The sequence below is a fragment of the Grampus griseus genome (genome assembly GCF_964374135.1).
Source record: "Grampus griseus genome assembly, chromosome: 15".
Taxonomy (NCBI): Eukaryota; Metazoa; Chordata; class Mammalia; order Artiodactyla; family Delphinidae; genus Grampus; species Grampus griseus.
The window spans coordinates 4,678,778-4,692,824 of NC_139009.1; positions in this window are offsets into that span (position 1 = coordinate 4,678,778).

A 14,047-nucleotide genomic window follows, 5' to 3' on the forward strand; every position below is an offset into this window, starting at 1 on the left:
CTCCCCCCCCAAGTTTTGCATTTAAGAAGAACGCAAATGCATATCTCATCGCTGATTATTATGACTCCTCAGTATTGTTGTTATTATTGATTTTTAAAGTGTGTTCATTATTCAGCTTCAAATCCATTACAAAGAACAAATACATATTTAAATATTTATTATTATCCGAGATTGTGGTCATACACTTCCTTATCCACCCACTTCCATCTGCTCTGTGATTGACTGAACAGATGGGTGTTGTACCCAGTTCCAAAAGCCAGAATACAAGGGCTCTGAGTTTTTTTTTTTTTTTTTTTTTTTTTTTTTGCAGTACGCGGGCCTCTCACTGTTGTGGCCTCTCCCATTGCAGAGTACAGGCTCCGGACGCACAGGCTCAGTGGTCATGGCTCACTGGCCCAGCCACTCCATGGCACGTGGGATCTTCCCGGACCGGGGCACGAACCCATGTCCCCTGCATCGGCAGGCGGACTCTCAACCACTGGGCCACCTGGGAAGCCGGGCTCTGTGTTTTATACTGAAAGAAACTACATAACAAAGGCAGAGGAAGAATGCAGTTATATCATTTCTTCTTTTAGGCCTTTCCTTATTAGTTGAACAGTGTTTTGGAAATTCACTATAGTATGTCAAAGAATACAGCAGAGAAAATCATGACTATTGAATTATTTAGTTCTTTTCTTGGGTTTCTTTGTTCCATTTGGCAACATTATTCACCCAGTCCTCCAAGCTAGAAATCATGTTGCTACCTTAAACTCCCTTGCCTGTTTTCATCCACCTTGGTAACTTGATTATCAAATTCTAAGCACTTTTAAATCTGCAATATTGCTGGAATCTATTCCCCTCTCACCAATTTCCATGGCTTCTGCCATATAGTCTAGACCTTCAGCTCTTCTATTCAGTATATCTTCTGAATCTCTAATTTTCTATAAAACAGAGGTATGCAGAAATGCCCTGGCAGGTGAGAGGGAGAACATGTAAATGCATGGACATATTAACAAAAACAACATAGTCTTGGGGGCACAGCCTGGGTACATGGGTATGGGGCTGAGTGTGGCCAACATCTTGTACCCCGTGAGGCAGTTTGGACCAAATGCAGTAGGCTAAAGGGAACCATTGGAGGTGTATTGAGACAACAGGAATAACACGATTGCTTCTCTATTGTAGAAAGGTGGTTCTACAAAAGAAGCAGAGAAAGGACTGGAGGGAGGAGATTAATTATCACACAAGTTCAGATGAGCCATTCTCAGAGGCTGGGGTATGAGTGCTGGTGCACACAGAAAAGAGAAATGAGTGAGAGGGTCACCGTTACAGTAGAATCAATAGGAAATAGTTACTGAGGATGGAGTGAAAGCAAGAGAGAAGAGTCAAGTTGATGCCTAGGCTTCTCACTTGGATGGCTGGGTTGATATTGGTGCAAGAGTACAGATAAGGAGCACACAAGTGCAAGAAGAGAAGGAAAATCAAAGGAAGAATGAACAATAGTTTCAAAACTGATGGGTTTGAATTACCCATGGGATTATCCCACCAAAAATATTGAATAAGCAATTGATAATTGATATAATGTAAGTTTTATTGATTAAAAGTAGTCCTATCTGCTAAAGTTAAAATATGCATAACTATTACCCAGGAAATCTACCTCCAGACATCGTGTCTTTGAGAAATGCTCTCATCTGTGCAGAAGAAAAAATGTAAGCTGATTTTATTGAAGCATTGTTGTAGTTAAGAAAATTAGAAATTTTCTCATTTTTCATGAATAAAGGAATGATCAAATAAAATTTGGTCTATTAATATGATGAAATGCTATATACTGATACAATGAAAAGAAATGCAGTTGTATTAGTGGTAAATGGTTTAAAATCTCTGCAGGGGACAAAGCCCCGATTTGTAGCTTTTGCTGATTTCAGTGGTGTAAATATCCCCATAATGGACAATTTCAATCTACCAAGGTGAAACCACTCAATGTGAAGTTGGGAAAAGATGCACAAAACAAGCTTTCACTTGCCAGTATGAGCCAGCTCCAGTACACCACTGGGAATGGACTACATCTTTTTTTGTATCAACACGGATAATTCTCAAAATATTAATGTTGAGTGAAAAATGCAAGTTGCAGAATGATGATTATAGTATGATATCCTTTCATTTAAACAAAGCAGAAAAATCAATATTATACATTCTTAAAGGACATTATATATGGAAGTATTTCTAACTAAAAAAAAAAACTCTGGAAAGAGAAAGACCAGATTTCAACAAAAATTTGCTCTAGGGGTGAGAAAGGAGGGGAAAGCGAAGGGTAGAAGTAAGATTGGGAACCACACACTGTGAGATTGAAAACTTTGTCTGGAGTGTTCTAATATTTGAAGAAATGTTTGTTTATAAGTTATTTAATTAAAATTATTTTTTAAGCAAAAGAAACATATAAACAACACAAAACAAATCATATAGGCAGTATTTCTTTAGCTTTCTTTTCAGGCATCAGAGGAGCAAACCACCACTCCGTGGTCTCCAGCATAGAGGAGCAGTGATGAGTAGATGGGATCCATGGAGAAAGCTTAAAGATTAGATGGAGGGGGTCCAATTTCAGTTGTTGACACTTGATCCTTTTAAACTAAAGTGCTGACTTCTGAACCTCAAGTTCTGGCTATGTATGCTACAAGGTCTTCTGACTTGCTTTGTGTGCTGTACAGGGTGAGAGAGTGTATTGTTTGCCTAGGAAAAATAAAATAGGGGAAGCCCTCAAAATTAAAATATTTTTTCAAAGCAATGGTATTATGAACTGAATGATTGTCCTACCCATTCATATGTTGAAACCCTAACCCCCTGATGTGATTGTACTTGTAGGTGGGGCCTTTGGGAGGTAATTTGGTTTAGATGAGGTCATGAAGTTGGGGACCTTATGGTGGGATCCTTACAAGAAGAGGGCAGAGAGCTTGCTTCTTCTCTCTCTCTCTCTACACCATGTGAAGGCACAGCAAGAAGGTAGCCAAATGTAAGCCAGGAGAACAGCCCTCACCAGAAACCAACCTTGCCAACACCTTGATTTTAGATTTCTCAGCATCCAGAGCTGTGAGGAATAAATATCTCCCGTTTAAGCCACCCAGCCTATGGTATTTGGTTATAGCAGCCTAAGCTGATTAAGACTAATATCAAAGGCCAACATCTGAAGATCCGAAGATAGGTGCAATCTAACTTGCATCCTTGACGATGTCTTCAGAAAGGCTAAGTATGTGGAGTGGGAAGTGTTACGTTTCATTTTATCCTAAGGGGGAAAATTTTTTTTTCTCTGAAATGTAAATGTAAGCAACTCAGTTCTTGTTGTTCCCTTAGGGGAGGAGAAAGAAGAGATAATAAAGTAACATCATTGAGATCCTGAATATTAGACCACACCAAGTAGAGAAAGTTACCCTGTAGGTTGAAAAATCTGAATATTTCCTTGGAAGACAAGAGGACCCTTTCCTTCATAGGGGGTATGGAGAGTCAGAGTGAGAGAGTGAGTTACTTAGGTAGCACAGCAGTGTTGTAGCAGCCTTCCCATCACAATGGCCAAGTATTGTAAAAGGGCTAGAAAGACGGGGGCAGGGGGCGGATTAAAGAAGGGAAAATGCATAAAGAGATATTTCAAAATATATCCTCATCACCTAGATACTTTGGCGGGAAGTTATTTCTGGTCAGTTGCCCAGGCCCCAGTTACTCACAACGATCCTGTGTTCCTCTTTTTTTCTACCTCACAATCACCAAAGCATTAGGTGATCCTTGTCTTGAAACACTGCATCTGACTCCGCATTGCCTTTGAAAGCTTGCTCCAAAGTCGGAACTTCAGATCTCAGTCCTCAGGAAGCCATGCATCACAGCTGGTGAAGATCAATTCCGTTGGACTTTCCATCCTCGCATGTTCCTTAGTGCTGGACAGATGGAGGCCCAGCACCTGAAGCTATGCTGATCATGATGCATGAAGCAGGCAAAGGAAAGGACCACACCTTTTAGGACAGAGCCAAGGGCAACTTCTTTTTCACACATAAGCAAGACAATTATTTTGACTCATTATTCTTTTTTTTTTTTGGTGGTACGCGGGCCTCTCACTGCTGTGGCCTCTCCCGTTGCGGAGCACAGGCTCCGGACGCGCAGGCTCAGCGGCCATGGCTCACGGGCCCAACCGCTCCGCGGCATGTGAGATCTTCTCGGATCGGGGCACGAACCCGCGTCCCCTACATCGGCAGGTGGACTCTCAACCACTGCGCCACCAGGGAAGCCCTGACTCATTATTCGTTAGCACTGCAGAATTCAAGGTAATGAATAGTTACTTGGCAACTATTATATAATGAATAAGACATGGTTTCTGCTATGGAGGAAAGACAAACATGCAATTTTTATCACATAGACTGAAATAAAGGCTATATAAGAGGTATAACAAACTGATTTAGGAATGAAGTAAGGTTTACTTGGGGAACTGAAGGCCCCTTGGAAGAAGCAGCAGTTGAGCAAACCCAACAAGATATGTAGGAGTTGATCACCTGGCGTGGAGGGGAAGACAGCTCCAAGGACCCTCTGGAGTGGCTGCTTGGAGATGAAGACTTCTTCTTGGACTTGTACATTGAAATGACATAGAGCAAACCACTGCTCCATCCTGTCAGTTCAGTGGAAAGAAGATAACATTTGAACCAGTAGTTTGGCAAGAGGAAGACAATATAACCAGCCGATTCACCAAATTGTGTTCTATTTTTCAAGTTATTGCATTGATATTATGCACATTCAGGCATCAGCTACTTCAGAAGGTCTATTCTTTGGAGGAGCAAGAGAGTTCCCTTTGCAGAAGTAAAGTAAATAGGTTTCTGTCTGTGTGGGCAGCTTGGGATATTAAAAAGAAGCAATACAATGCAGAGAGATTGCCATTCAGAGATACAGTATGGCTCATTTTTAACTGTTTTCATTGAAGTGGGTAGAAATTTATCCGGATTGTCTTTGCCGGCAGGGTGCACGTTGGAGGGTCAGTCATATCCCTGTTTACCTAAACAGATGCTGAAAGCATCACATCATTCACAGCTCTTTATCTTTTCCAACTGAGCAAAATGTTCAGCATGAACTTTTAAATAGAGTGACACCTTGTGTGTCCAACCTGCTGAAATCTGCAGCAGGAAACCAGTAACGGGGAAAGCTGTGAATGTTTGTGGTGATTAAGTGCTAACACAAGTCCACATTTTCTTCAGGAAAGTGAAGATGGTTGACTTGGCAATTGACAGTCAGATAGGATGGAATATATTTTGTGATACATAATTATATCTGGATTATTTGGATGGAGAAATTAAAGCGAAGTCTTGAGACTGTGATGTTTCCAGTGGCAAAAGGGTTTTGAAAAATATTTTTTTCTAATTAGTGATTCTAATAAATATAATTGTAATCACTACATTGTAATATATGCCATATTTTAGGAGTTTTTGCAAGTAGTTTGATAAACAGAAAGTCTAACATAATTTACTGATGTGATTTATAAGGGCTTTTCATTTCTATAGTGACCACGCTCCTTAATAAACCAGAAACTGCACACACACACAATTTTTTTTTAATTGAAGTATAGTTGATTTATAACGTTGTGTTAGTTTCATGTGTACAGCAAAATGATTCAGTTATATATATTACATTATATATATATATATATATATATATATTCTTTTTCAGAGTTCTTTCCATTATAGGTTATTACAAGATATTGAATATAGTTCCCTGTATTAAATAGTAGGTTCTTGTTGTTTATCTATTTTATATATAGTAGTGTGTGTATGTTAATCTCAAATTCCTAATTTATCCCTCCCCCCTTTCCCCTTTGGTAACCGTAAGTTTGTTTTCTATGTCTGTGAGTCTGTTTCTATTTTGTAAATAAGTTCATTTGTATCATATTTTTAGGTTCCACATATAAGTGATATCATGCGATATTTGTTACACATACACTCTTGATGGGATATTTTCCTTGCTCTACCTGGGAGACTGAGATAAATGAGTGATTAAGGTGCCCATTCACCAGTCAAATTTCTAGAAGGAAATCTAGTTCCCGTCAATCAACATTTATTAAGCATCTACTATGGGAATATGGATGTAGAAAGAAAGTCCCTTCCTTCAATATTATCATATTGTGAGGCAGGAAGAGCCATGATCAGACTTGGTGAACGAAGTGCAGTAGGTGCCCTGATCAGGTTGGATCCAGAGCTTCGAGAACGTGCAGGACGAGTGACTGGTGAGACAGGGATCAGGAAAGGATTTCCGTGAGATGGGATGGCCAGGCTGGGCCCTGGTTCTCAACCTGTTGACTCCCCAGGGCCTGGTAACATTTTTAATTAAAAAGCAATTGCTAAATAAATCAATATATATGAAACTGCTGTGTGACTTTTACTGCTCTATGAAAATGTCAGTTGTTGAGATAATGAGTCACCTTTGGCTATGAACCTTGCATCGCAAGCTCATCTCTTCCTCTTGTTTTGACTCTTCAGCTTGGTGTAAGCTCCCCACAACCTGGTCCTTGCCTCTGCTTCTCTCCTCCCTACATTTTCCTCTTTCCCTTGTGCTTTCAACGTATTCACCACCTCTCCATGTCACCTGCTCCTGGCTTGACCCAGAGTTCACCTAAACTGCAGTGGGTCATCCCCTGGGACCTGCATTTGGGGAGAAGTCACAGAAAAAGAAGACAGCTAATGTAATCCAGCTACAGAGAATCAGCAGCATACTTGATTTATTCATAGTAAATTCAATTGAATCATGGTAAAGATTGTTTCATATTTAGGCTTAAATTTACCTGCTAATTCCATTTTAAAGCCTGGAAAACCAAGACTTAGAAAGTCAATGGAATAGCAACACATAGAATCTGGGTTTTCCAATTCCCAGCCCAGGGTTCTTCCCTTTTTTGGTAACAGGAACTTGTTCACCAGAGAGAAGCCAGGCAAGGGGCACAGTGTTTCACAGCAGGAAGGATCAGGGACTCACAGGCAGGCAACCTGAGATCAACTCGAGGACCACCTGTTTTCCCCAAAGAAGGTGCAATCTTCAACTGTACCTTTGGACATGTGATGAGTGATCAAGGTTTTATTTCAAAGGACCCAATAAAGAGATTCAGAGGGTGATTTTGGCATTTTAGAATGCGTGCTAGGAAAGCTTTGACATCTGTGACCTCAATAATTGGAAGGTTTCACCATGCTGGGAAGGGGGCTGGGGGCCAGCAGGCAGCCCCTGTCAGATACCACATCAGATTGATAAATGCGCTATTTGGTGCTCTGGCAAAATGCTCATGTGAGCCGGGCGTGATCTCTCTCGCGCATGGAACACGGGTTGCACCATCTGCTCGCTTTGGAAGTGAAATCTTGAGCCTATACCCTGTGCCCAAGCCAGGCCTGTGACTCGCCCCAACATGAGAGGACGCGTGTGTTCGTAGAGATGCCAGGCTCTGATCTCGTGTGCACAAACCTTGGGCCGCTCGGGGACTTCAGAGAACTGCTTGCCTCCAGCATGGTCCTGGGTTCTGATAAATTACCATGGCTGTCCTGACCACTCATTCAGGGAATGCACGAGCCTTGCTTGAGCGCTAATGCTTTTATAATGTGCTGTCTCAGTGACAGCTTGGGATCAGAAAGCAGGCTGTTCACTGCCCTTTGTTTCTCTTCAAACAAGGGTCTTTTAGAAATCATCACTCTCGTCAAACCAGGGCTGGGATCTGCGTGGCAGGGCCAACTGTGACCGCGGGCTGAGTGCTCTCTTCCATCCCGCGTTCTGCTCCCTCGCAGCCGCAGGGGTCCCCAGCGCAGTGTCTGGCGGAGGAGGGACTAGGCTCTTGATTAATGTTCACGTCCTTCCTGCACTCTGTCTTTGTGTCTAAGAAGCACCAGGGCATTGCGGGGATGATGGGGTGGAACTCTTGACTATGATGAGGTGAGAATGGGGTCTGACCAGAGCGGAGACAGTGGGCTCCGGAAACTCCCAGGCCAGGCCCCCCTGCCAGCTCGGGCCGTATCCTTCTGGGCACCTCCAGCGATGCCACCGAATCTCTGGGCCTTGGTTTTCCCCTCCGTGAAAAGGATTTTTGTGGATTTGTGGAATAAGGAACGCATGATGACTTTGCCTTTCCTGACGCTTGGCTCCTGACTTAATAAATGCCCGTTTCCTGCTGGTTCATGTTCTTAGCAGCAAACGGTTCTGGTACAGCAGACATTATAAGCTAAGTCATGAAACTGTATTAATTACATTAGGTAGGTACTATTTTATTTGTCCTTGTTTGCAATTTTGAGCATAAAAGCAATGGAGGCAATCACTGTTTTCTCAAGCTCCTGGACAGTTTTGCCATTCTCCTCAAATGCATCAGAAATATAAACTGTATTGTTTTCTTTTAACTCCAAGACACACCATGTGTGCATATTTTTTAGGTGATAAGATCCTGACTTTTTTAAACCAAGAGTTATTATTATGATTCACTCTTAAAACCAAACATAGAAATTAATTCAAAATATTTTCAAAGACATGCTGCCCGTGGCTTAGGTATGAGAAGTTTTATGTTCTTACACTGGTGAGAAGAGCCTGCCGAATGGGATAGAATTTTTTTTTTTTTTTTGCCTTTTCAGGACTCGGGAACAATGTTTACCCTTGTTTCAGTGGCATCTTAGGAGATTTTGTGAAATCCCATTAAAGCAAGCGTTATTCAGAGTGTTTTCGTCTGAGTGAGAAGCTCTTGGCCGTGTCTGCTGCAGGCTGTGGGCAGGTATCCAGTAGGATCTCTGACCCCAATCGCAACCGACATTGTCTTCCTCACCATCTGTGAAAGGGGACCGAGGTGACCAGGCTGAATGTGGAGTGCGTGGGCGCCAGAGCCTGGAGGGACTGATTCCAACCCTGCGTCTCCGCACACACCTCCTTCCTGCCAGAGGTCGCCTTATATGTTCACCAGCTCCCGGGAGGGGAGCCTGATGGGACGAAAGGGAAAGGGTCTCATTTTCATCATCAGACAGGCCTGGTAGTGTGTGTGTAGCACCCAGCTGGCCTGCGGGATGGGTCTTCTCTTTCTCTGAAAGCTCCTGTGGACAAGACAGGCCTTGGATCCCCAAGGAGCAGCTTCCTCTGCTCCCTTTTCCTGGGCTGGGCTTCCCAGCAAGAGCCTGCTTTGTCCGAGGCACCACTGTGCGCAGCGCCTCTTGCTCTGTGGACCACTGACCACTTGGGAGCAGGGCTGCAGTGTCTCCTTAGAATGCGAGCCCCTCATAAGTAGCCAATGGTGCTCCTTCCAGGGTTGATTTACCTCAAAGGGGTCTGTGGTCCAATTTCTAGAATCCCGAGGGCAGCAGCTCTTTCTACTGTTCACAGCCTCTCTCCTCCTAGCCCACTCCCAGTCTGGTCTGTGGGTCTTCGTTCAGGAGAGGACCTCTTTTTCCTAAGTATCCTTGTCTCCCTTTGTAACCTGGCTTGCTCAGACCGTGCTTCCTCTCCACTAGTCCAGGCAGCCCCAGTTGTCTGCATCCCACTCACTCACTCCGGTGGGTTTTTTCCCAGAAGTTTTCCACCGCCCAGAATCCACCCTCCAACATCAGCAAACTGGTGTAAACAGCATTGGGAAGGAGTGATGGCTGGGCTTGAAATCACCATTCTTTACAATCAGTAAGACGCAGATCCCAAAGTGCTCCCAGTATAATTCCTGCTGGCATTTAATAAAGAAGTTTCAAAACGGTAATTGTGAAAATGTCAGGCCAGTGGGACTGAGTCTCCTCAAGGACCTCTCAGAGGCCAGAGTCCTTTAAGTACTTTTCCTATCCTATCTTGCTATCTTATCTCACTTCTAAGATTCTTTGGAAAATCTTTGTGTTTTTATATTTATAAATGTAAATATATGTATTTACTTTATAAGTATAAATGTATATCTATTTTTTATATTTAGTGCACATATTAACTCCTCTTTTCCTCCCTCCTAGCTTCTTGCCCAGAAGCGTGTTTTCAAGGGGCAGAAATGACCAGCATTGATTTTCTGGCTTTGATTGATCCTTAACCCTCCAGGAAGAAAAGTGGTTTGTGTGTGAAAGAGCAACTGAGGAGGAGCCCAACCCTAGTCTGGAAAGAGGAATTCAGCCCGTGTGCCATGCTTGGGTGTGAGCGTGTGGAGGGAGGGAAAGGGTGTGTGAGAGTGTGAGTGTGCACGTGTGTATGAGCTGTATGTGTGTCAGTGGATCATGCATGTATGTGGGTGTGGATGTGTGTGAGAGTGATGTGTGTAGGTGTGCGTGTATATGAGTGTGTGCACGTGTGAGTGTGGCTGTAAATGTGCACGAGTGTGTGTGTGTGTGTGTGTGTGTACAGAAGTGTGTGATGCACGTGTGTGCACTTCTGTGTTTATGGCACATGTGAGTGTTGAAGGTGGGAGAAGTCTGGGGCTAGGAAGCAGGTCCCAGACCTCTGTGTGTAGTGACTGATACTCCTTGTGCAGTGGCTACTGAGAGCAGCATGGGTGCTTTGGTACTGTGAGTGTAGTTTTCCAATATTTGTGAGTGTGTGTGCTTGGAGAACCAATTCAAGAAAGACTGATGATTCAATCGGTATTAAAAGAAATCTGATGTATTCCTAATACCCATTAGTAACCTATACTCTTCAGAGAAACAGGATCACTTGTAAAAGCTTCATGTTAATAAAGACTAAAGTCCTTGGCATTTGTTCCACCACTGAACAGTTTGTAGTTGTATTAATCAGCTTTGCTGCAGTAACAAACAACACCCAAATGTCACTCGTTTATACAACAGATGCTTATTTCTCATTATAGGTCTACAAGTTTGCTGTGAGCCTGCTGGACTCTGTTTGGCTGAGCTTGGCCTGGCTCCGTGCTACAGGTCAGTCTAAGTCATCTGGCTTCCAGGATGAAGTAAAGCCACTCTCTGGAGAGTGTTATTCTCATGGAGGAGCACAAACCTCAAGGGGCTGGTGAAAACTTACAAGGCCTCTAAACACACGTGCTTGAACTTGGTATAAGCCGCGTCTGTTCACATTCTGTTGGCCAAAGCAAGTCACTTGGCCAAGGCCAATGCCAGTGAGATCAGAGGCTGTGCTTCTTCCATGGCAGGTGTGGGAAGAGAATTTTGATGATCAATAATACCATTTACCACAGCAGGGAAACTATTAGGGAATCTGGGTGAAGGGACCATGGTAACCCTTTGGAGATGGGGCTGTAGGAACCTAGAGAATCAGGAGAGTGGAGTGTCTCACTGGTTGGGAATTCCTCATGGGGGAGGTCAGCTTGTATTGAGTCTGAGTAATGGATAATGTGTAGTAAAGAGGGAAGAAAAAGGAGTAACTTTCTAGTAGAGATGAAAAGCTTGAGCAAAGGCTTGGTTTTTCAGTCTGTAACAAACATGATGTGATCCAGGAACAATAATGAGGCTGCTTGGCCAGGATAATCATGGTGGGCTTTATGGTCGAGTAGACTTAGGGGTAATGCTGGTGTGAAGGTGCAGTAAATAGCTGTCATTTTTGAGTGCCCACCAGTCTTATTTTCCTTGAGAAACTGCCTGTCCATTCCATGTCATCACTGGACTGAGACTGGAGTATCTTCATAGCCCATCCTTCTGGACAAAATGGTCGAGGGATGGTCTCATGTCCCAAGGGCACCATCCTGGTTTGCTGGGAGGATGCTGGGAGGAAGACATTCATCCTTCCTGGACCTGCTAGACTGGAAAGATGTGAGTCTGAGGTTTCCAAAAGATGTATTGACCAGTAATGAGAATAAGGTTGGCTTTTTGCAATTTCAAATTTCCATAAAAGTATATTTTCTCATTTGTAGCGCTACCCATTCTTCTGGCATGATGCAGGTGGACCTCCTTGGTCAGGACTTCATCCCAATTAGTCTGGATGCTTCATTTTCCTGTTTCTCTGAGTTCTTATAGCCTTTATTGCTTTTGTATCTGTTACCGTTTTTTGAATTCTTAAGCTCATTCTGGCCTCGTATTATTATTTAACTTTGTTATATTTGTATGCTTTGTTTTCCCAACTCTACTGTAGATTCTTAGAAAATGATCGATAAATATCTTAAATAAATATAATATTTTAAATATATAGATATATAGGGCCTTGAGCTGAGAGCAAAGATGACTATATTTATCAATACATAACATACACAAAGCTATCTGAGTTACTTTCAGTGTGTCAAAAGAGTGGGCATGGCTTTCATGATTTATCCATCATCTATTTAATCCTCAGCATCTCTAAAATCTTTTGTGTTAGTATTCTCTCTGACTCAGATAGCAAACTCTTAGAAGGCAAAGCATCTTTCAGTTCTATTACTCCTCAGAAGTACATGCATTAGGACAAGGCAGAGCATAGATTACCAGTGAGTATAAAAAAAATACAGGAAATTACACAGATATGTATTGTGTGGAATGAAAAACTACTAAGCCACAATATACCGAATGTGCAAGAAGTCAAGCTTCAGACACTTGGCCATTCATCTTTGTTATTTTGGGGTTTTTTTAACATCTTTATTGGAGTATAGTTGCTTTACAATGGTGTGTTAGTTTCTGCTGTATAACAAAGTGAATCAGCTATATGTATACATATATCCCTATATTCCCTCCCTCTTGTGTCTCCCTCCCACCCTCCCTATCCCACCCCTCTAGGTAGTCACAAAGCACTGAGCTGATCTCCCTGTGTGATATGACTGCTTCCCACTAGCTATCTATTTTACATTTGGTAGTGTATGTATGTCCATATATACACTACCACTCTCTCACTTTGTCCCAGCTTACCCTTCCCCCTCCCCGTGCCCTCAATTCCATTCTCTAGTAGGTCTGCATCTTTATTCCTGACTTGCCCCTAGGTTCTTCATGACCTTTTTCTTTCTTTTTTTTTTTTTTATATTCCATATATATGTGTTAGCACATGGTATTTGTTTTTCTCTTTCTGACTTACTTCACTCTGTATGACACACTCTAGGTTCATCCACCTCACTCTAAATAACCCAATTGCCTTTCTTTTATGGCTGAGTAATATTCCATTGTATATATGTGCCACATCTTCTTTATCCATTCATCTGTTGATGGACACTTAGGTTGTTTCCAAGTCCTGGCTATTGTAAGTCGAGCTGCAAGGAACATTATGGTACATGACTCTTTTTTGAATTATGGCTTTCTCAGGGTATATGCCCAGTAGTGGGATTGCTGGATCATATGGTAGTTCTATTTTTAGTTTTTTAAGGACCCTCCATACTGTTCTCCATAGTGACTGTATCAATTTATATTCCCACCAACAGTGCAATATGGTTCCCTTTTCTCCACACCCTCTCCAGCATTTATTGTTTGTAGATTATTTGATGATGGCCTTTCTGACGAGTGTGAGGTGATACCTCATTGTAGTTTTGATTTGCATTTGTCTAATGATTATTGATGAGCATTCTTTCATGTGTTTGTTGGCAATCTGTGTATCTTCTTTGGAGAAATGTCTATTTAGGTCTTCTGCTCATTTTTGGATTGGATTGTTTGTTTCTTTGATACTGAGCTGCATGTGCTGCTTGTAAATTTTGGAGATTAATCCTCTGTCAGTTGCTTCATTTGCAAATATTTTCTCCCATATTGAGGGTTGTCTTTTTCTCTTGTTTATGGTTTCCTTTGCGGTGCAAAAGATTTTAAGTTTCATTAGGTCTCATTTGTTTATTTTTGTTTCTATTTCCATTTCTCTAGGAGGTGGGTCAAAAAGGATCTTGCTGGGCTTCCCTGGTGGCGCAGTGGTTGAGAGTCCACCTGCCGATGCAGGGGACACAGGTTCGTGCCCCAGTCCGGGAAGATCCCACATGCCGCGGAGCAGCTGTGCCCATGAGCCATGGCTGCTGAGCCTGCGCGTCTGGAGCCTGTGCTCCTCAATGGGAGAGGCCACAACAGCAAGAGGCCTGCATACTGCAAAAAAAAAAAAAAAAAAAGAAGGATCTTGCTGTGATTTATGTCATAGAGTGGTCTGCCTATGTTTTCCTCTAAGAGTTTTACAGTGTCTGGCCTTACATTTAGGTCTTTAATCCATTTTGAGTTTATTTTTGTGTATGGTGTTAGGGGGTGTTTTAATT